The sequence below is a fragment of the Dermacentor albipictus genome, chromosome 2 (genome assembly GCF_038994185.2).
Source record: "Dermacentor albipictus isolate Rhodes 1998 colony chromosome 2, USDA_Dalb.pri_finalv2, whole genome shotgun sequence".
In the NCBI taxonomy this organism is placed as follows: Eukaryota; Metazoa; Arthropoda; class Arachnida; order Ixodida; family Ixodidae; genus Dermacentor; species Dermacentor albipictus.
In genome coordinates this window covers 197660032-197681131 of record NC_091822.1, presented here as the reverse complement: position 1 = coordinate 197681131, position 21100 = coordinate 197660032, and the positions used below count along the sequence as shown (strand labels likewise).

The following is a 21100-nucleotide window of genomic DNA, read 5'->3' as shown; positions in this document are numbered from 1 at the left end:
AAGCATGTAGCATTTAATTCTGAAAACACTTCAGCTACTTTGTGAAGTTGTTCCTACTGGTGCTAGCTGATCATACGTACACCACTCTGCTGTTGATGCAATTTGTGGTGAGTGTGTGGCACGTTGTCTGTGTTGTCCTCTTGGCTCATCACGGGTGGTAGTTTGGCAAAGCATGACTTCTGATATCTTTGGCACTGCTTAGGACTGTTGCACTGTGCTGGCATGGGGACTATGTATAATTTCACTCGCCTTTCTCAGAAAATCTGGTCTTGTAATTTTTCAAGTGCCATAGTTGCCCTCTGTGCAGAATTGACATTAAAAAATCATCAGGACCATAAACTTATCAATTTACCCAAAGTTCGTGCTTGCCTTTAATGCCCTTTTAACAATGGTATTTCCTGTGAAGTGACGCTTACTCTGTGGAGGCACGCAGACACGGACAACAAGGTGTAATTCAGACGAGATGCGCAATCAACGCAATCTCGAGCCTTTGCAGTATGGTCGTGCCTTGTGGATCAGGCACTTGCAAATACATAGATTCATGTACTGTAAATATTACATAAAAATTTCATAATTAGCGACTCGATTGTTCTGAAAAATATATAGAATAAACTCTACACCTATGTATGCGCTACATATAAATGCTTGCTTTTACGTAATACTTTGAGTAGTTTTAACGTTACAACAATGAGTCTTAGCAATGTAGCTGCACCTTTGCATTTGCCACTTTTATCGTCCAGCTTTTCTTCTAGATTTAGTATACTAACTCTATACCTGTCGCCATCTTGAAAAACTACTCAATAGAAAAACAACAACATGCGTCTCGGGTTGCTCAGGCCTCACCAGCTCCTCTTCACCTTCCATGTGCATCGACACATACGAACTGGTGAATGATCTTTATTGCCCTCCAGATCCGAGCTCGCAGCCAATCTAGCCACTGCAGTTATGTCCAGCTATATACATCGGATACAGTGCATCAGTGTTTCATGCAGCAACAATTCATGCCAAGTGGTCACGTCAAAAATTCCCATCAAAATGCCCTCCTCGAAGAAGCTGTTGACCGAGGCTGAATTTGAAGGGTGCAAATGTAAGCTTGGCGAAGCCGCGAAAACAATGCAAGTCTCAGGTTATTTGGGCCTCACCAGCTTGGCACTCGTCGATGTCTCATGCTGCAGTGATTTGTGCTGCATAAATATCAACTGCCATTGAGTCTATCAATCTCGGACTTCGGATTGTATGTTTTCCCAGTTAGTATGTACATTCTTTTTCGTTTTTTTACCACAAACACGTATGTATGAGGTTCTACTGTAAAATCTGGAATGCATAAAATTTGAGCAAACATTGCTTTCTACTGTGAACCCATAAAAACTATGTGTGCTTTAGAGTTATGTAAATAATTCCAAATTAAGCAAGTGTGTTTCTTTTTCTCCTGGAAGAAAAAATGCTGGAAAAAATCACCACGCAGCATGTATGTTGGCACAAAAAATTGTATCGGTCGTTTTGAAATGCCCTTATAACATAATGAAATGTACTTGGCCCTAAAGGAAATATTACATTTCTTTCTTAATTGATCTTAGTTAATTAACTTATTAAGTGCAATATAAAAGATATCCTAAGGAGTGCCACATGACTGCAAACCATATGTTGTTGGTATCATTCAGTTGCGACTAACCACTTTTTTTAAATCCTTGGTTCAAGTTACGTTAAACACCCTGTATAAGTGTAAAATGTTTTGAAGTTGAATTAAGCCATTATTCCAAATGCAGGCTACCCGGAACCACAATAGCACATTCTAGTCATTTTGAACATGTTCAAATGTATGCTACTGTAACTTTAGCCACTGTCATTAATTGTCTTGGTGACACCGTGCTCTAATGTCATAGCACTATGTGTGCGTTCTGCATATCTATAGAACTTTTCATCGGGTGAGGAGGACAGGGCGCGCGGCGAGCCCTTCCTCCTCTCTGGCTTGGGCGATCCGGCGCGGCGCTGCTTGAAAGTATTGCTGTCGTGTGCTGCCGAACGATTTCTATATGTTTTATATCGTATTTTGTGAAATTTACGCCATGTCCGTTCATATAAGGTCGTCAGGGAAGCCTTTCGGTGCACCAGTAACTACAGTAGGCGGAAATATCTCTTGGAGGCGCAAAAATGTGACGCACTTTATCAGCCGCGGTGTGTGTATGTGTAATTTTGCTTATAGCGGTTTTAATTCAACAAAGAAAACCGGTGCCTCTGTATTACCAGCATTAAATGGTAAATCAGCTCACATGCTGTCTGATTGCTTGGCATTGGGAGTAAACCATAAAACATAAGGGCGCTTGCTCGTGCACGGCCAACCTAAGGCAACCATGAAACATCTAAGAGGCAGGCGCTATCAAATAGTTGTGATGCACCGGCATCATTCTCGAGCATTTCAAGTCTAGTAGGCTTGAAATTACTATGTCTTCTCTAGACTTCCTGCACGAAGCCGATGGTGCCGCTCAAAACAGCGATCACTGAGGTTGGGGAACCAGAATGAAACATATATAAGCTGTGGGCTTTGGCATTGCCTTTTTGGCCTGTATACAGCCATACTATATGAGAGGGATAGCATAAAAAGAATGCGATGGCTATTTTTGAGCACAAAATTTCCTTATTAGGTGTTAGTGCGTTGTAGAGAACGGAACGAACACAACCGAAAAACAATTCGATTTTCATCTTCTTTTTCGAAAAAGCAAGAGAAAATGGACTAACGCCACAATACGACCTCGCATCGTCACGCCGCACAACATTTATAGATATATAACTGGCGATGCCGTATCCTTGGACCATGCTGTATATAGAACAAAGATATTCTAATCCAACACCTACCTACCCCTGCTTAGGACGCTCGCGCAGTTCATAAACAGTCCCTTTGCTGGACAAGCTTAATTCAGACTGTAAGGTATGCTGCTATTACTTGCCAAAGCTATTTTATTCAGGGGCGGAAACCTCATCTATCGAACCAAGTAGTCACGCAATGTAACCTGCAGCGAACATTTTGAACGCTTGTCAAAGTATAACATCACAGCTCCTATCGTAGCGGAATGGTACCCACGCTGTTACGATTGTCGCATATGTTTCATGGGTCCTAAACCGCAGCTTAGAAATAGAGGATAATACAGCAATAAGGTCACATTAGTGAATAGAACATTCAGAAATACACAACTGATCTCCGAGGCTGATTGTAGGCGCAAATATGCCCGGACACATCGCGCTGCGTGTTACGTCCACCTCAACGCCAGCAGAAACTCTGGCCATGACGCCTTGAACCACTTCAGCATGTCTCACAAAACCGTTTGCCACATAGATGACGCTTGTCATACTAAACAGACTGCACGACCGCGAAAACAAATGTTAGAAGCTACCGCCGAGCGTATACCTGCCATGCAAAACACCGCTTTCACCCAAGCCAGTATGGCACTGCTCATAGGCCGCACCACTGCATTCACAATATGGCTGTGCCTATGAAAAAAACGGTGTATACAAAAACTTGCATTCCACGAGCATGACCTTCAAAGCCTGATAAAGAATTCTTGAAGTGAAGAGTCTGATGCAAGCAATAGTACATACCTTTTTGTTTTTAACAAAAAAGTAAAATGGAGACGCTGAAGCTTAAAAGAGCACAAGTTACTGCAGGACTATGCAAGCCACTTCAGGGGGAGAAAGACCCCATGTTTGTTTTTAACAAGTGAAGTCAACGTTTCTGGATTTAGATAAACATGCCAACTACACTAAAGCTAGTTCTAGAAGAAACTTTTAAAATTGGCACTTTTCTTAAGTGCCAGATTTTTTTCCCAGCTTTATGACTATATATTGTCACGAAAAGACAATTGAAGATGTACTCGGCATAGGCGAGACAGACAGTTGTCCAAGATGGCGCACACAAAACTCAAGCTGGCATCCTCAGCCTCTGCTTCTTCTTCTTCAGTGCCCACCTCTTGCCGAGCGCGCGTTCAAGTCACTTCTTTTTCAGCGCTGGCGCATGACAATGTATGTACAGTCAACGACCGATTTTTCGGACCCTCTAGGGAACTTTGAAACGTCCGAAAATTCAGACAGTCCGAAAAAATGAATGCATGCAAAAAAACGCGCCTTCTTTTTTTTTTTTTTTTTTCTCGGATCTAGAGGTAAAGGACGAAGTAACAGGCTTTCAGAACCTTGCCACAGCATCAGTGAAGTGGCTATAAAAAGAGGCGTTCAAAAACTCTGTATGCAGCCAACTGCCGGTTTATTATGTAGATGTCCATCGTCGGGCAGCCAGTGTTATTGCTGCAGTGGCTTGAAGAACTTGGGTTTTGGACGGCGTTCCGGTTGCATGCGATCAAATTCGCCTCGATCTGAGCAAGGGTCATGTCAGCACAGTACACCGATGAAAGAGTCAACAGTGCTCGCGTGAACTCGGCGCTTGTAGGCGGCGCGGGCATTGGCTCCTCATTTTCAACATCGGAGTCTTCTGAATCCCTCACAACCTGACGGACTATTTCCTCGTCAGTCAGTTCTGCGCAGAAGGCGAGCTCGTTGTCAGCATCAACAAACTGTTCAAAAGTTATTTCCAATGGTATGGAAACCCCAGCAGAGCAGAGGTCGTCGATCACGTCGTCCGACGGTACTGCTTTCCGCGCTTCGATGCCATCGGCGAGGACGACGAAGACGGAGTGGGGGCCATTGAAGGCAAGCGAAATCCTCAAGTTGCAAACAGTGGAGTTTGCTGACGAGCGTTAAAGCACCTAGGCCGAGCGTCGCAGAGCACACATGACACAACAGCACAACCACACACCACACTAGCCAAAATATGGCCTGCGCATACAAACCAAATGACGCCGCCATGACGCTGCTCCGGAAACTCCGCCGGAGGCGGAAGTGCGGCGATGAAATAGCCAGTGTGGCCAGACCAAATCGGTGTGTGACGGCTAGATTTGGCTACCGTAAAAACCGGACTATAGGTCGGACCGGAATATAGGTCGATCCCCCAACTAACGAATTCTAAAAATGAAAAAAAAAAATATTTTTCAGTGGCAAAAGTATCGAAAGACATGACACCCTTACCTATAAACAAATGCGACTCAGCGGGTTGCACAATGGTGACAGTATTTATTTCAATGCTGCTCGCATATGCACCTGGCCAAGTTTTTAGCGGTATCGCGTGACCATCGACCCGCGTGCTTGTCAACACCGTATTAACAGCGCTGAGCAGTGAAACAAACGAGATACGCGCATGTGTACACATGCCCTTACTTTCGCTATTTCGCCGCTCCGTGCCATGATGATAAAAGGTGCTGACAAACATGCGGGTCGACGGTCGCGCGATACTGTTAAAAATTCGTCGGGTGTACAGTACACAGAAGGGCACGAAGTCCGCAAGCGCTACTCCGAATCAGAGCAACACGTTTGAACAGAGTCGTATGACGATTGCTTCTCGCTGTCCAGTCCATAGGCGCGTGCGATCTCTACCGCTTTCAAACGAATGCATTCGACAACAGGCAGCGATCTTACACGCAGCTCTCGGACGGACTCCGCAACCTTGCCTTCCAGTTCTGCAGTCCGCTGCGATCCGGCCACGAAATGACGTTTTCTTTTGGTTGCTGCAAGTTGTAATACGTTGCTTCTGCCTCCGCCACTACCGAATGCTATTTTCGGATACTCCAAGTTCGCACTGTGCCGCCAGGTTGCCGTGGGCTTCCGCGTACTCAATTGCCTTTTTCTTGAAGGTGACGGTGAATTGACGTCGGCTTCCGCTCATTTTGAAACAAAATGAAAATGCAGCCTTTGATTAATATAACTTTGCGACAGTGGAAACGCAAAATGCCGGTGCCACAATGTCGCCACGCCATAGAATAAAGAACCAACGCCGCGCTGCTGATGATGGCGATGGCGGCTGTTTACTTCATCCGCCCATTGTTGCAAGACTTCCGTAGTTGTTCCGCCAATGTCCGGTATATAAGTCGAGGGTCGACTTTTCGCGATGGTTTTTTGAAAAAAAGTTCGACCTATATTCCGGTTTTTACAGTAGTTGTCGTTCAAAGCGGTGATATGCTTCGGCTGCAAGTCGATTTCCTTCCCAAGGGCGCTGCGAGAGGAGCCAAAGGACCTTCCGTCGCGTCAAAAAGTCCGGAAAATTGGACGGCAAGGGGTTCGAGCGTTCGAAACTTCAGATGTCCTTATACATTGATTCTATGGGGCTCGTGGCGGTTTCGCGAAGGTGTCCAAAACATCGGGCATGTCCGAAAATTCAGTCGTTGACTGTATATGCATGGTCTATGTTTTACAACCCATAAAAGAGCCTGTTGTGACAAAGGGTTTGAGATCATGCAAGTTATCGAGTACAATTGCCCTGAAAGATTACATTGCAAGAAATGGGAGCTCCTGAACATACTAGCTCCATGCAGGTCAGAGCTAGTATGGCACCATGTTATGCTTTTGTGCCTGTCATTGTTTTTGTGGGTCTTGCTTGTTCTTGGTGTCCGTTGTCTGCTGCTCACGTTCATGGGCACAGGCTCTCTCTTGTGCAGTCCATGTTCATTTGCTTATGTAGTGTCAGCTCCAGGGCCCCAGGACACAAAAAGATGAAAGCAGAGAAATATCAAGTATAGCAATAAGACAAAATAAATTAGATGCATTCCTGGTTGCAAAATGTTAAGTAATACCTAACAAAAAGTATCAGTGGTAGCGAAAATTGCTCTGTGAAGTGTGTTCCTGGGCAAGGACCATGGAGTGAGGAGAGAGCATCACATAATTTGGAAGCCTACTCATGGAAAAAGTTAAGGAAAGGCTCATGTAAAACTGGCCCTGACAATCTCATAAGCAAACAGTAATTTGTAGCTGGCAAGCATGCAGAGAGCAGAGTTGAGGGCATATAATGAATGCCGATCGGAATCATAGCGTCACTAAAAGCCACCGCGAACCGAACAGTTCCTCGAAAGGTCTGACAATTATCTCATGCCTATTTCCCAAGAGTCAACGTGCTAGTGGGCTTCAAAGGAAAGGAGGTGGGGTGTCAAGAGTAGCTGTCCTTGCCGATGCTAGCTGCCTGATGTCATGTTGTCTCTTAGTACCGTATTTACACGATTGTAAGTCGACCCCTTTTTTTTTTAATTTGAAAGTCTGAAGTTGGGGGGTCGACTTACAATCGAAACCGAAACATGGCCCCGCCAAAAAAAAAAAAAGCGATACCAACGGGAGCTACGACGTAGTTAGAATTTTATGTTTGCTATATGGCCCTACCCGTATCTTTTCGCTATCCCGCATGTTATTTCGCTTTGCGGAAGGGTTTTTCAACATTTTTGAGAGTTTTACAGTGCATGCAACACTCATGGGGGGTGTCGATAGTTGATGGAAGCGCCGCTGTTCCCATTTGCGGCAGCACCCTCAGAACGGCGGCGCTTGCGGGGAGTATCGGTAGTTCATGGAAGAGCAGACACTGCTCGCTGGTTTCTCATTCTGTGCTTGAAGGCATTAGTATTGGCATGGTATTGGTTTGACCAACGCCTCCTTTAAAAAGATGCCTGCCGCGTGCGCCGAAAACCTGCTGCCCTTACCTTTCCCTCCTTCCTCCGTTCCGCGTGAGGCGGTAGCGAGCGATCCTTGCGGTGGTCGCTTGCAACACATGCGCACATGCGCACATCACCCCATGGAAGCGCGGCCGGCGCGGCCGCCGCTACCGCCGCGACACCACACCGCCCCAGCCCCCTTGGCGGAGATAGGGCTGTAGGTAGCGCCATCTCTTGACAACCGACCGCAACTCAAGGCGCGACGGCTACAATGGGTAAGCGAGCGACGCCGCAGGCATCTTTCTAAAGGAGGCGTTGGTTTGACGCGTTCTACTTGACTGCCGCCTACGTGCTACTTCTATGCTTCCCCAGTCGTCATGAGTGCTCCAGGCCCACTAATCGTTCGGCACTCGTTCACAGCACCGTTCAAAAGGGCTGCCATGCTTTACGCCGAAGAAACAAATCACTGCACAGCGGGCCGCAATTTCGATGTTTGTAAACGGGTGGTGCGGGAGTGGCGACTGCAGCGAAGCGAAATTTTCACCTGGTATGACAAGTGAGAAATTTCCCACGTGCCAAAGTCTGGACGCTTTCCGGAGCTGTAGGCTAAACTTGCGGCGTACGTCGCTGAAATGCGTGATCGGCCACTGCCAGTGAAGTGCGACGTGGTCGTGAAACAAGCCCGGACCTTCGCCTTAATTTTAAGATTCTGCTCCGCCGTGAGTACGTACAACGAGTGGCTGGCGGCAGAAGACTGCGAAATTACGCCAACCGGACCTGTCAAAAGAGCCTCCCTGACGGCTGCGTGTGGTTGAGTGCATTTGGCGTGGGCTGCTATTCTGCAAGATGTCCTGGTGTGGTCGTTTGCCAAATTTGAAATTTCGCTGCACCACGACGCGCTGTGGGACTGCAGCAACGATGACGATGGCAGCACTAGTGAAGACGAGTAGTCCAGTGACCATGTCAGCTACTAATAAATTTTCGTTATCGAATGCGCCCTCGGGTATGCTCTCTTTTTTTTTTTTTCGGTCACGCGATATGGGGGGGTCGACTTACAATCGTGTAAATACGGTATATACAATATTTCCTTCCTCTATGGCAGCTGGCCACATTGTCAACATGAATTTTAGCAAGAAGAACAGGTTCTTCATTTTTTACTTCAACAAAAAAGAAAACACTGAAACACTAGAGATTGCTGTAAATTTCTGCATTATAAAAAGAAAATTTTGAGAATTTCCAAGACGCTTTTGCAAGCTAGCTGACACTGTTGGCATAATTTTAAGTAGCAACACATGGCACGTCCTAGAGAAACTAGAATGCACCTTTTGCTCTTACACATTCAATACAACCTGTGAAATTGTTGTGATGCAAGTTTGGACTCGCATTTAGCGGTCATCTAGTACACAGCAAAGCTACGTTGAATTGTAATATGGCGCATAAAGGTATGCACTTATTTTAAGGACTCTACCTTGACATTGATAGCTTTGGACCATTTGGTGAGAAAACGAAACTTCCACCTGATATTTATGTATACAGTGAAAGCTCGTTAATTCGAACTTCAATAATTCGAATTTATGGATAATTCGAACTGTACGATTTGGTCCGGCCAAGCTCCACAGAAGCCTATGTATAAAAAAGTCCGTTAATTCGAACGCGAGAAGGTTCCCTCACGGATAATTCGAACTACACTCGCCTGGCACACGGCCAGAGAAACGCGCCTACTGCCTACACACAAGGCTGTATCGCCTCCGAAACGGAGAGAACGGCGAGAGAAGGCAAAATCGGAAAAAAATCTAACCGATGCGGGGTCAGCCAGAAGGCAGAGGCGGCTGCCGCCTCTCCGTTCTACGTAACCTCCGAGACTTCTTGCCCGTTGCGAATCTCGGAGGCTTTGCAAATCTTGTACAGCTGCTAATGTTGTGCGGAGATGGCACGGCAAGCGCCAAAACACAGCGAATCAAGTACGTCGCAGCTGCGCTTGCAATCAAGAACCAATGAATCAGGGCTTTCGCCGCCTTCACATGTTCAACGTCTTTTTCTCGGCAGTCTTCGTCGGTTGTGTACCTCTGTTTTCAGCTTAGGAGGTATCGGCCGTCGCGATTCATTGTGATGGTGTTAAGCCTCGGCTAACGTTCGTTTCGGTGGACATCGGTGGTGTGGCACAGTCGGACCCAGAGCTTCGACTTGAAGATGGCGTGTGCCGCGGGCACACGCCACCACTTTCTGACACGCCCAATTTGTGACATGCCCTACTGCTTCCACATCGCAGTGTAATGTTGCCCTCCATCACTTTCATTAGTTCGAACTTTCGTTAATTCGAATTGAAGCGGCTTCCCCTTGCGGTTCGAATTAACGAGCTTTTACTGTACTGCCAAAATTGACTTGGTATAATGTTTCACAAAGCTGTCATAATATCTAGAAAGAAAGACAAACTAAGAAAAAAATATTGGAAACAGAAATGAGGAACATGCTACAGGCCACAATATTTTAATATGCCATCTGTTGCGCTAATAAAAAAATCGTGTTCCTGAAGTCCGACAAGTCAATATGTCAAAGTCATTGCACCTCTGGCACGCATACAAAGCAGTAAAAATTGCTTATGTATGCTCAGTGCAGGTTCTCAAATAGAACTTTTTGAAAGCAGTCCTTGTATGCATCTCCTTCCTTGTGCTTATCCATTTAGTTATTCACTTTCTTATTTCATCATGCAGCAACAAGTCCAAGCTATTTTTCCCCCCGTGGAATCCTATGTTTACTTGAGTATTGGCTGTATGTAAACCAAGTTGTATTATTTATTATGGTATATTTGTTTTAAATCTATTTGACTCAGTGTCATTGCACACAAGGCATGTCAAGATGCAGAAGTCTTTTTACACTCAAAAAGGTTGTACAAGGATTTGTTATTTATCTACACTTATGTAATGTGTTTGAATTGCTCTGTTCTTCATGCCTTGCATGCTGCTGTGCACTGTCTATCGCTGCATGTATTTGTCACAATGCATGTGCTGCTTGAAAACTTTGACACTTGCTACATGCACTGCTGTTATGCTTATGCTTGCATGCTGACGTGCATTGTAAAGCCTTAATTGTAGCAATGAATTGAACCGGCAGATTGAGGGCACAACAATTTGTGAGGGGGCTCAGTTTTGTCATTGACTGTGACTTGTATTGCATTGCACACAAAGCTGAATGGTTGTCTTATGTTGCTGGAGAAAGAGCCACCAGAATAAATGCAAAAACTTGTTAGTATAGACTACATCTTGGTTGCATTGTCCCTAATGAATGGAAAAAGATTTTTTTTTTTTTTTTGCTGCATTCTACAAGGGGTGTACGAGGCAATGCCTTCAAGTGTCCTGCTTAGGGAACATTTAGTTCTGCTAGATGGCTTTAGAGGAGTATGGACACAAAACATTCATATTTTTCTTCCCCCCCCTCTCTCTCTCTCATGGTTATCCAGTAATTACGATATGCAGTCTCAATTGCTCTAGTTCTAGACATAATTACATTGCCTTTTAATCCAAGTTGTAGATGTGCACCAACTGCGGTGCAGCTTCGTACATGGGGCAAGAGGCTGGTACATCGCAGAAACTATAGATGGTGCTCACATGGTAGTGCACGCACACCGTGACCATGCTGCCTAAAGCAAAGACTATATATCGCTTGACAGGATAGTAGGGGATAAGTGAAAGCGGGCCTCTAGAGTTTTCAAAGAAATGCAGAATGGAGACGTAAGGAAGGAAGGGCTGACTTAGGTTGTGTACGACGCTGTCTTTGTGTGCTCTTCAACCACTTTACAGGGCTGACTGGTGTGCTCGAGAGGTTTATGATACCGTACGTGACCAGTGCCATCACGGCTTCCATTATGTATGGAACTTCCAGCTTCATGTTTGGAGCTGTACTGCGCTTGGCACAGATTTTGAATTTTACCTATCAGGAGGCAGCGAAAAAAATTTTGTTGCACTTCTTGAGCAACTTAGGCTTCATACTGTAATTACAGAGCTCAATCAGAACCTAAAAAGGATTTTTGTTTAACCTCGTGAAACCTATAGGCTTCAGCAAACTTCAGAAAATAAGTTGTGCTCACTCGTGAAATTCGAATTTACAGCTTTTTTTTTTTTTTTTACTTTGACATTATTGGGTACGTTCGTTTCGCCTGCACTACTTGAACCAGTTCACGAGGTGCTGCACCCTGCCATTCGTTTCAGCGGTGCAGCAATGGCGCCCGCAGAACCATGACGATCGTTTCAAAAAGTGCAGGAAAGGTGCAGGGCTGGTTCATGATTTTGCTGCACCCGCTCCACTGTCGGTGCCGACTTGGTGCAGGCATACAGGTGCGAAGCAGCGACGCAGCAGACGACGCATCACACGGGTGCGAGCACCGTAAAAAGACCGCTTACACACGTGTGATGTGTCTACGCAACTGTAGTGTGTATTTACGCCCCAGAAACCGATCATACCTGCAGTTCAGGATCTCTCAAACTTACGCACTCCATGCACATTAGTCTGACATAGCATAACGCCTACACCGCGTCTGCACCTTTGCATTCGTTTCGAGTGTTTCGCTGGGCCTGCACCTCCGGAATCGAGCTGCACAGTTTCTGAACTTCTCGTGAACCGCCGTGAACTGGTTCACAGTGGTGCAGGCGAATCGAACAGACCCATTGTTATACGCCATGCTTGACACAAGATGCTTTCATGCCAGAAAACTTGTTTTAAGAAAGTCTTCACATGGCAAAGAGTGAATAAAAGGCATAAATAAAGTATTTTTAAAGGGATACTGATATCATAATTCTGACTATACATGTTAAATGAAAGTCCTAGAACTCTAAACCATAGAAAAAAATAGTGACAGGCCTCAGAGTGCCGTTAATAATTTAATATAGCTGTTTTATACAGCCAGTCTCGCTTTCATTTCCCAGGAGAATAGTGTATCGTAATGTCACGAGACAGCACGCGGGAGCAGGACATTGTAACATTTTGACACTTGCTCTGTCTCGCTCAATCGCCGCTATGCTGCTTCATCAGCTCTCACGATGAGCAACAGCGTACAAGGCGACCGAGCACATCGAAGCGACTGTGAAAACGTCTGTGTCCTGCTCCTGCCTGTTGTTTTGTGACGTCGTGACACAGTATCCTCCTGGGAAATGAAACTGAAACTGGCTGCAGAGATACTATTATATTAAATTATTTATGGCGCTCTAAGCGTGTCGCTCTTTTCTAGGTTTAGAGGTCTAGGACGGTCATTCAACAACAAAAAAATATTAATAGTCGAAAATACCACGTCAATACCTATTTAAGTGCATCATGTGTGAAGACAGAGGCTTATAATGTATGCTGATCACATTTAGGCAGCTCAATTCTTTACCATTTGGTGGATGTCGTACTTGTCAACTTGCTCTGTTTTCTTTCATATCAATGCATACCATGTTGGAATCGAGTTCTTATTTTGTGCATTAAGACACAGATGGGGGCAATTTCAGGCAGTGTGTTTCTTTTTTCTTTTTTCCTGAATGTATCTACATGACAGGGTTGGGGAAGGCAGTACTCAAGCTGCATGTGCCTTTAGTTTCCATTTCCATCACATACTACAGAGTTTCTTCTCCTCTTCTATCATTTTATATTTGTCTGTAAAGCCATTCTGTGTAGTGCATATGCACAAATAAAATGTGGCACGCAGACTGCTAGAAATTGTTTTTGATATCCACAGTGCACATAATGAGGTCTTTATTATCTTTAGAATTTCGTAATTTATGCACAAAACTCACTTTATTTTTCTCAAGAAGTATGAGAGTAGGTTCAACAACAAAAAATGTGTAGTCAATATTCTATGGTAAGCTTTTCTTGCCTATCCTAATCAAGTAAGCAAACCCAGCTAGTTTCCTATGTGATAGTGTCAGATTCCACACCCTCTTGTTTTAACACCTGTCGTTGGTGTCACATTCAGCTGTTCTACTCTCTTTGTTGTCAGCATTCTCTGTTAGAGCTTGGTTTAACGTTTATATTATGTTTGCTGGGGACCTACTCATGCTTCTAAGGGTGCCACCAAGAAAAAAAATTTTTGAATCCCTAAGTACAGTACAGCAGCAGTAAAGGGGTGATTTTTCTGGAAATGCAGTATTTATGCCAGTGGATATCAGGAACTGCTTTAAGAATTTAATATTAACTAATTAGTATTTCACTTGGTTACTGTGGCCGACATGCTGCAATTTTGGAATTGAAGGCCGTCAGTGCTCAAGGTGTGTCCATATAGCAAGGCTCCTTAGATTAGTGGTAAACCTGTAACATTAAGCACAGTGCATTGGCACTCGGTTCATTTTCTTTTTCCAAATGCCTTCCTTGTGCAGTGTGCAACAAAATTGTGCAGAGCATCAGTGTCTTTCATGACAAATACTGGAAATTAATGCCTCACAATTGGTGGCCATTGATGATAGTAACCTGTATTATGGGGCTATGACCTAGTCAAGCTGTTCTGACAAACAGCTTTTTGTCACAGTCCTTCTTTCTGTATCATTGACAGAAAGAAAATAAAGATTGATTGATTGATTGATTGATTGATTGATTGATTGATTGATTAATTAATTAATTATCCCCTCATACTACATGCACCTTCTCAGCACCACCCAAGCAATGAAATGCTTGTGGGTAAAGGAGGCTGGCAGAGTGGTTGCATTGGACCAAGCCACGCTTGGTAAACAGGACAACTTAAAAAAAAAAAAGTGGGCCGTCAAAAATAAAATTGACCTCTTCAAAAAAGCAGAAAAAGAGCAACAAGCATGGGCAGCGTTTTGCACCCAGTGACATTATGAGACACTACACGCAAAGGTTTAATCGGTCAATGTTATTAAACTACAGTGGAACCCCGGTTATACGTCCCCCGGTTTTGCGACGACCTGGGTTTTACGACAGATTGGCGCATCCCCGCGAAGTCCCCATAGAAGCAATCCATTAAAAACCCTGGTTATCTGAAGCAATCTTACGCCTGACCCGCATTATACAGTGACCCTCGCAAAGTGCGGGACGGAACAGCAGACGAAAGAAAAGTGCCGCGGGTCTCTTTCCTCGCTCTGACCTCTCTCCCCCACCAGCAGCCGCCCATGACACTCGCTGTGCTGAAATAGCGCCTTCTCCACAATCGCTTTCTCCCTCTGTTCTTGGCGTCGTCGCCTCTCATCGCATTGGGGAAGCGTTTCTCTCCTTCCAGTTTCTCAGCAGCAGATCACCGACAAGGTAGCGCGGAGAGGCCTACGTTTATCGCTCATGTTCTTCGTTGTAATCCTAGCGACTAGCGTTCAGCAGAGGTTTTGAGTTGTGTGGAGCAACACGATGCACGATGTCCCGAAAGCAGACAGTTTTGTCGTTTGGCGATGAGCTGAATATATTATCGAGGAAGCGGAAAAGTGGCATGGAGCCACAAAAGCCAGCATTGCCCAGGACCTTAAGATACCCAAATCTTCGCTTAAGACAATCCTGCAAACAGAGCGGTGATATTTCAGAATGCCAACAAGTTCGGGCTTAAGCGGAAAGTGGCAAAAGAAGGACCGCATGAGAAGTTAGAAAAAGTTCTTGTCAAGTGACTGTATCAAGCATGGAGCTCTGCGATCAACATTGATGGCGCCATTCTAAAGGAAAAGGCGGACCTTGTGGCATTGCGTCTGGGCATCGATGGCTTTCAGGCATCGAACAAATGGCTGGAGCGCTTTAAAAAATAAAACAGGATTGTGTACAGCCGCTCCTGCGGAGAAAGCATTTCCGAGGACATTTCAAGAGTGAACGAGTCGATGGAGTCGCTGCGGGAGATGATTGCTGCATACAAGCCCTGCAACATTTTCTACGCCGATGAGAGCGATATTTTTTACCGTATACCGCCCGAGCAAACCCTTGCGTTTAAGGGTGACAGCTGTCATGGTGGCAAGCGTAGTAAAGAGCGTGTGACAACTATTCTGTGCTAACAAGGACAGTTTCGAGCCTTGTTCGTTGTTGGAAAGTTTGCAAAGCCACAGTGCTTTAAGAGCTTTAAGAGGCTGCTGTGCAGCTACAAGTTCAACAAAAAGGCGGGGATGACGTCTTCAGCAATTTTTTGCAGCAGCTGGAGAACAAAATGGGTGCTAAGTTAAGAAAAATGTTGCTTTTCGTGGACAATGCACCGTGCCACCCACCTGATACGTTCAGCCTAAGGAACATAAAGGTTGCGTTTTTCCGCCAAACTGCACAAGCCGGCTGCAGCCGCTGGATGCTGGCATCATTAAGTGCGTCAAGCAAGTGTACCGGAAGCGGTTGGTGCAGCGTCGGCTGCTGGCTATGGAGCGCAGCGAGTCGGGAAAAAAAAAAGATCACTGTGCTCGACGCCATGCATTTTGCCAGTTCGTAGAACGCAGTGTCGTGAAGCACAATCACTAACTCGTTCAAGCGCTGGCTTTAAGCGAGAGACTGCCTCCTCTGCTGGGGACGCAACAACCTCGATGCCGCTCGAGGCTGATGCAGGCTTCGCCGACGTTGATTTCGAGGTTTTAAACCTCTCCACGATCTTCGCCAAGTACGTGGAGGCCGACGACAGCGTTGCGATCTGCAGCGAGGTGTTGCTGGATGACGCCATCGATGAGGCTGTGCCTACCATGATCGCCGAGATGCTACGGCACATAGACGGCATCTGGAGCTTCATCTGTTCACGCAATGCCGCAGAGGACCTCTTTTTGGACGTATCCCAGTTTGAGCGAAAGCTCTTGGTTCACGGATCAAACAAGGCCCAAAAGAAACTTACCTACTTTTTTTAAAGTTCGGGCCGGCTGGCAGTAATCGTGGCAGTGGGCAGTGGAGTGCCATAAAGGTTCGTTTGAATATAGCATGATTGCTACCTGTACTGCAGCATTAATTCTTACTGCATTTACTTTTTTGTTAATTTGGGTTTCCAAACCCTGCAGAGTATGCTAGTAATTTACATTGAAGTTTCTCGTAAATCCGTCGCGCGAAATAAGTAGTATTTTAATAGGCATAATTTATGTTCGGATTTTACTATGCTTTTTCGCGGTCCCGAGAAAGTCGTGTAATGTGGGTTCTACTGTATCTTCCTAGAACATTTTCAGTACTTAGTTGCAGAGAAAATTGCTACTGAAGCAGCTGGTTTAGTTCTTCCATAATTTGAATTGGCCACAGCACAGGGGCATTCTTATATACGGCTGCGCTGGAGATCTCTGAAGTCATGCTCTGCCAAGTGCTACTGCATAATCTGAGCCAAGGGCCCACACAGGAGCGCCACACTCTTATAGGAAAAGGCATTGACAGAGGGATGAGGTGAGGTAGCACCAGCAAGCGCTGTTTTCTGTTGCAGAATCCAACAAACTTAGCTGAACTATATCTTCTAAAGGGTTTTTCTTTTTTTTTCTTTTATAATGAAAGGCAATGTTATAAACTTTTTTATATTACTGGTTTACTAGAATTTTCTCATTTAAAAATCGATATGCTATGTAATGGAAGCTGGTACCATACTTTCCCAGTGCAAGTGCCAGTTTCATTGTCTTTGCCATTTTTTGCTTACAAAGGCATTGCTTTCTGCAAGAGTGAGACTTCGGATACGTTTGAGCTCTGATCTATCACTTAATGCTCGACTTGATTCGTGAGCTTAAAATCACTTTCAAGAGACCACAGAACAGTAAAAAAGATAGTTGCAGATTCCAACAAAGTGGACATGCCTTGAGTATTGACCAACATTGCATGACATCTAGAAGCAAAGTTTATAGTCTGTGATGACCTGAGATTGCAATAAGCAATTTATACGCATGTCAATGCACTAATTTTGCTGACATCGTCATGGAGGCAAATGTCTTTCAATATCGGCACCTTTCGATAACTTATGTTTTGGAGCGCCGAGGTACAGAGGGTAGGTTCAGTGCATATTAGAGTGCGGAGGTTATGCTGAACTCTTAGGTCGTTTTCTGAGTTTATTTATGTTCATTTGTACACAAGCATCAATAAATTGTTGCTGAAAAATGCAGTAGGATCCTGTTGATACATCTCTTAAGGAACAACAGAATAAAGATGCTTGATCAGGGAAAATGTAACATCCAATATTACTTGTGGCACAACTCTTACACAAAACCTAATATGACAGAAAGTCAACACACAATTTAATACTCTAAATAAAGCCCACTTAGTCTGCCTGGTGGCTAGATTAAAGGTTAAACACTGTTTTGGTACTGTTGTAGCTGTGAATTGCGCTAAATTATGCTTGTAATTTCAACCTGGCACTTGCATCAAATGCAGAATGATAACAGCCTCTATTGAGCACTCGCAGCCCTTCTTCAGTTTCCGCACAGCCATTAATGTCAAAGTAATTGCAGAGGGTATAGAAAGCCACAACAGCACCCATGAACATACATGTGCAGTGACTACTTGTCCTTTCATTTCGTCGACCTCCTCTTCACTTTCAACGTCATCAGCCATGTTGAGGTCAGCAGAAATGCCTGAGATAGCCAGCACTCCTGATGTCCCACTGACATAATTGCAGGATGAGTATTGTAACAAATGACCTGGGATCCTATTTGTGGCATAGCATGCTTGATGTACGTGCAGCCGGCGGGGGCCCCCTCATTAGTGGTTCATGTTTCAGTTTTTGGATCTAACAAATAGGAAGCTAATGCATATGACCTTGTGGGAACTAAACGGGACTGGCATATCAAAGTACAAGAGCCAGGCAAAGCAGAGGCTGTCAGTGAGGTTCTACTGTATACCCTCTTTATTTCTGCTACAATGTTTTCGAGAATTACTTGGGCTTCACCGAAACACCCGGTATGCCCTGTGTGTAAGAGAAGGTAGATGTTATGTCATGTTGTGCAGTACTTCAGATAAGCAGCTTGTGCAGCCCTAGTTGATCTTATCAGGGAAGCTAATGTTGCATAAGTTTCTTTTTCGGCTTGTATACTTGAGCCTCTGTAGTACAAGGGTGCTTCATGAAGCAATAAAACGAGGGACACCGACCAAAAGAAGTGCTAAAAATGAATAGATCGTTTAGACGTTTCGGCTTCGCTACGGAAGTCTTGTTCACAATGGGTTGAAGGAAAGTTCATGGAAGCTTATGTATTCTTCAGCACGTGACGCAAGTAGCACGTGTGCGACGGGGAGAGGGTTCCCTCACTTTGATCCAGTGAGCGACATGTTTTGCATATCTCCAGTGATTCCAAATACAGCCATGATTTCAGGTTTCTTTCTTGGCCGATAATTCTTGAGCTTTCCCAGTCAATTTTGTGCTGCATTGCATCTGTGTGCTAGCTCCAGGACGGAGGCCTCGGCAGGGTCGACACTGTGCAATGAAAGGTTGTACAGGGTAGTTCTGCCCTGCGCCGCTATGCCCTGCGACCGGTATGCCCTGCTACCAGTATACCCTGCTAAGGCTCCCTCCTGAAGCAGCGTCTGAATTTCAATGTTGCACCTGCCCCTGACGTCAGAATGGTTGTGTGTGCAGTGGAGTGCGTGGTTAACCAAGTTTACCCATCCCGCCGTGACGAGGCTCGCACCCGCACTATTAGTGTCCTTACTGGGCAGCACGGGCGGAAGTTCATTTCCCCTCTTTCTGCTGAGGAATGGAAGGCTGTCAAGCGACTTCAGGCGAACACTGGAATTGTGATGCTTCTTGTTGACAAGGGGAATCCAGCGGTACTAATTGACATAGCTGTCTACAAAATCAAGATAATGACCGTGCCTAATGACCAGGACACTTACGTCTGGCTCACTCGGGACCTGACCTTGACGGCACAAAGGGACTTCCAGGCTCTCCTGGAGTACGTGTTCCGCTTCGTAGCTCCCAAGCACAAGTCTCTGTATTATAAGCTTCTCTGTCATAACGGTGCTGCACCTGCACTTGATGTTTTGCCGAAAGTTCACAAGCCTAATGTCCCCCTGCGTCCAATCGTTGACTGCACCCGTTCCCCTCTCTACAAATTGTCCGTATACCTGTACCAACTTCTGTCTCCACTCATCGGGAAGGGCTCCACGCATCTGTGCAACTCTTGCAACTTTATTGAAAAAGTTTGTGACGTGTCTTTAGACGACAACGTGATAGTCTCTTTTAACATGGTGTCGCTGTTTACCTCAATTTCGACTGACATGGCTGTGGAAGCATGCACTTCTGCTCTAGAATCCGGCAGGACTTTGCCAGACAGGTCACCCATTGATGTTCCCGACATCGAGAGGCTCCTCTGCTTTCGCCTTGGAAACACGTACTTCTGCTTAGACAAGATCTTCTACAGGGAAGTCCACGGTACAGCAATGGGTGCCACTGTATCTGTTAATGCTGCCAGTCTTATGATGGAATGACTGAAAAGTTGTGCTCTTGTGTCCTGCAGTCCTAGGCCAAAGTTTTTCTGCGCTATGTGGACAACAGTTTTTTTGCGTGATTTGGCGCAGCCCTTTGGCTTTGTTTCCTGCTCACCTGAGCAGTCAAGAAAGAGCCATCCAATTCACAGTTGAAACGGAGGTCGACGGCAGACTCCCATTTTTGGATGTGCTTGTCAACAGACGTGATGGATCGCTTTTGTTTAGCGTATACCGTAACGACACTCACTCTGGCCGCTACCTAAACTTTCATTCCGTTCATCCTGACGGTCACAAAAGGTTGGTTGCTGCCTCCCTGTTCAACCGTGCGAACCGCATTTGCACCACAGCAGAAGGTCATTTCACCGACTTGGACCACGTGTAAGGCAATCTCTCGGCAAGCAGCTATCCCACGTCTCTTTTGAGTGCTGTGGAACACCGCCTGTCCAATTTCGTCTGACCAGCTAATCCCCGGCCAAGAAAGCGTACTGCCACACCCTACGTTCCTGGGATAAGCGAAACCTTGTTTCGTGTTCTGTGTAGTTATAACTGAGATGGCACACAGGCCTGTGTGTAAGCTAAGGCTCACACTCGTGGGCGGTAAGCAGAGGCTTTCGAGAGAATCGTTTCCTGGCGTAGTCTATAACATACCCTGCGTAGATATCAGTTACGCATACATCGGTGAATCGGGCAACTTTATTCAGACTGAGGCAGCATCAGAATGACGTTGAAAAGAAACGAACAGTTTCGAATGCCCTTGCCAAGCACACGGATGCAACGGGCCACAAGATTGATTGTGAAAGCTCAGGAATTATCAGCCAAGAAAGAAGCCTGAAATTGCGGTTGTATCTGGAATCGCTGGAGATGCAACAAACATGTCGCATGCTCAATTGAAGTGAGGGAACCCTCCCCCGTCGTACATGCGTCGCTTACGTCATGTGCTGAAGAATACATAAGCTTCCAAGAACTTTCCTTCAACCCATTGTGAACAAGGCTGCTGTAGTGAAGCCAAAAAGTCTTAAGATTGATTAATTTTTGCAGTTTTGTTGGTCGGTCGGTGACCGTCGTTTTATTGCTTCATGTTTCATCCCGACCAGACGAGCTTCCGTCTAACCCTCAACTTCAAGGGGGCTTCATGTTAAACAGCAAACGAAATTGCTGGTAGAACCTAATTGATAGATATCACTTTCTTACCTGGCCTTCCTTGTTCTGCCCCTTCTGTTTTTCAGGCGCATTCTCCGTGATGTGTACGGTGATAAGCACATGTCAATAAAATTGGAGCCGAA

The 21100-nt window shown here is 45.3% G+C and overlaps 1 protein-coding gene across 3 annotated transcripts in view; it reads left to right on the top strand.

The window, feature by feature from the left end:
• The window catches only part of LOC135898576 (tumor protein p73-like), an 85024-nt gene that overhangs the window by 43805 nt on the left and 20119 nt on the right, over positions 1-21100 (top strand). The window lies entirely within an intron of this gene.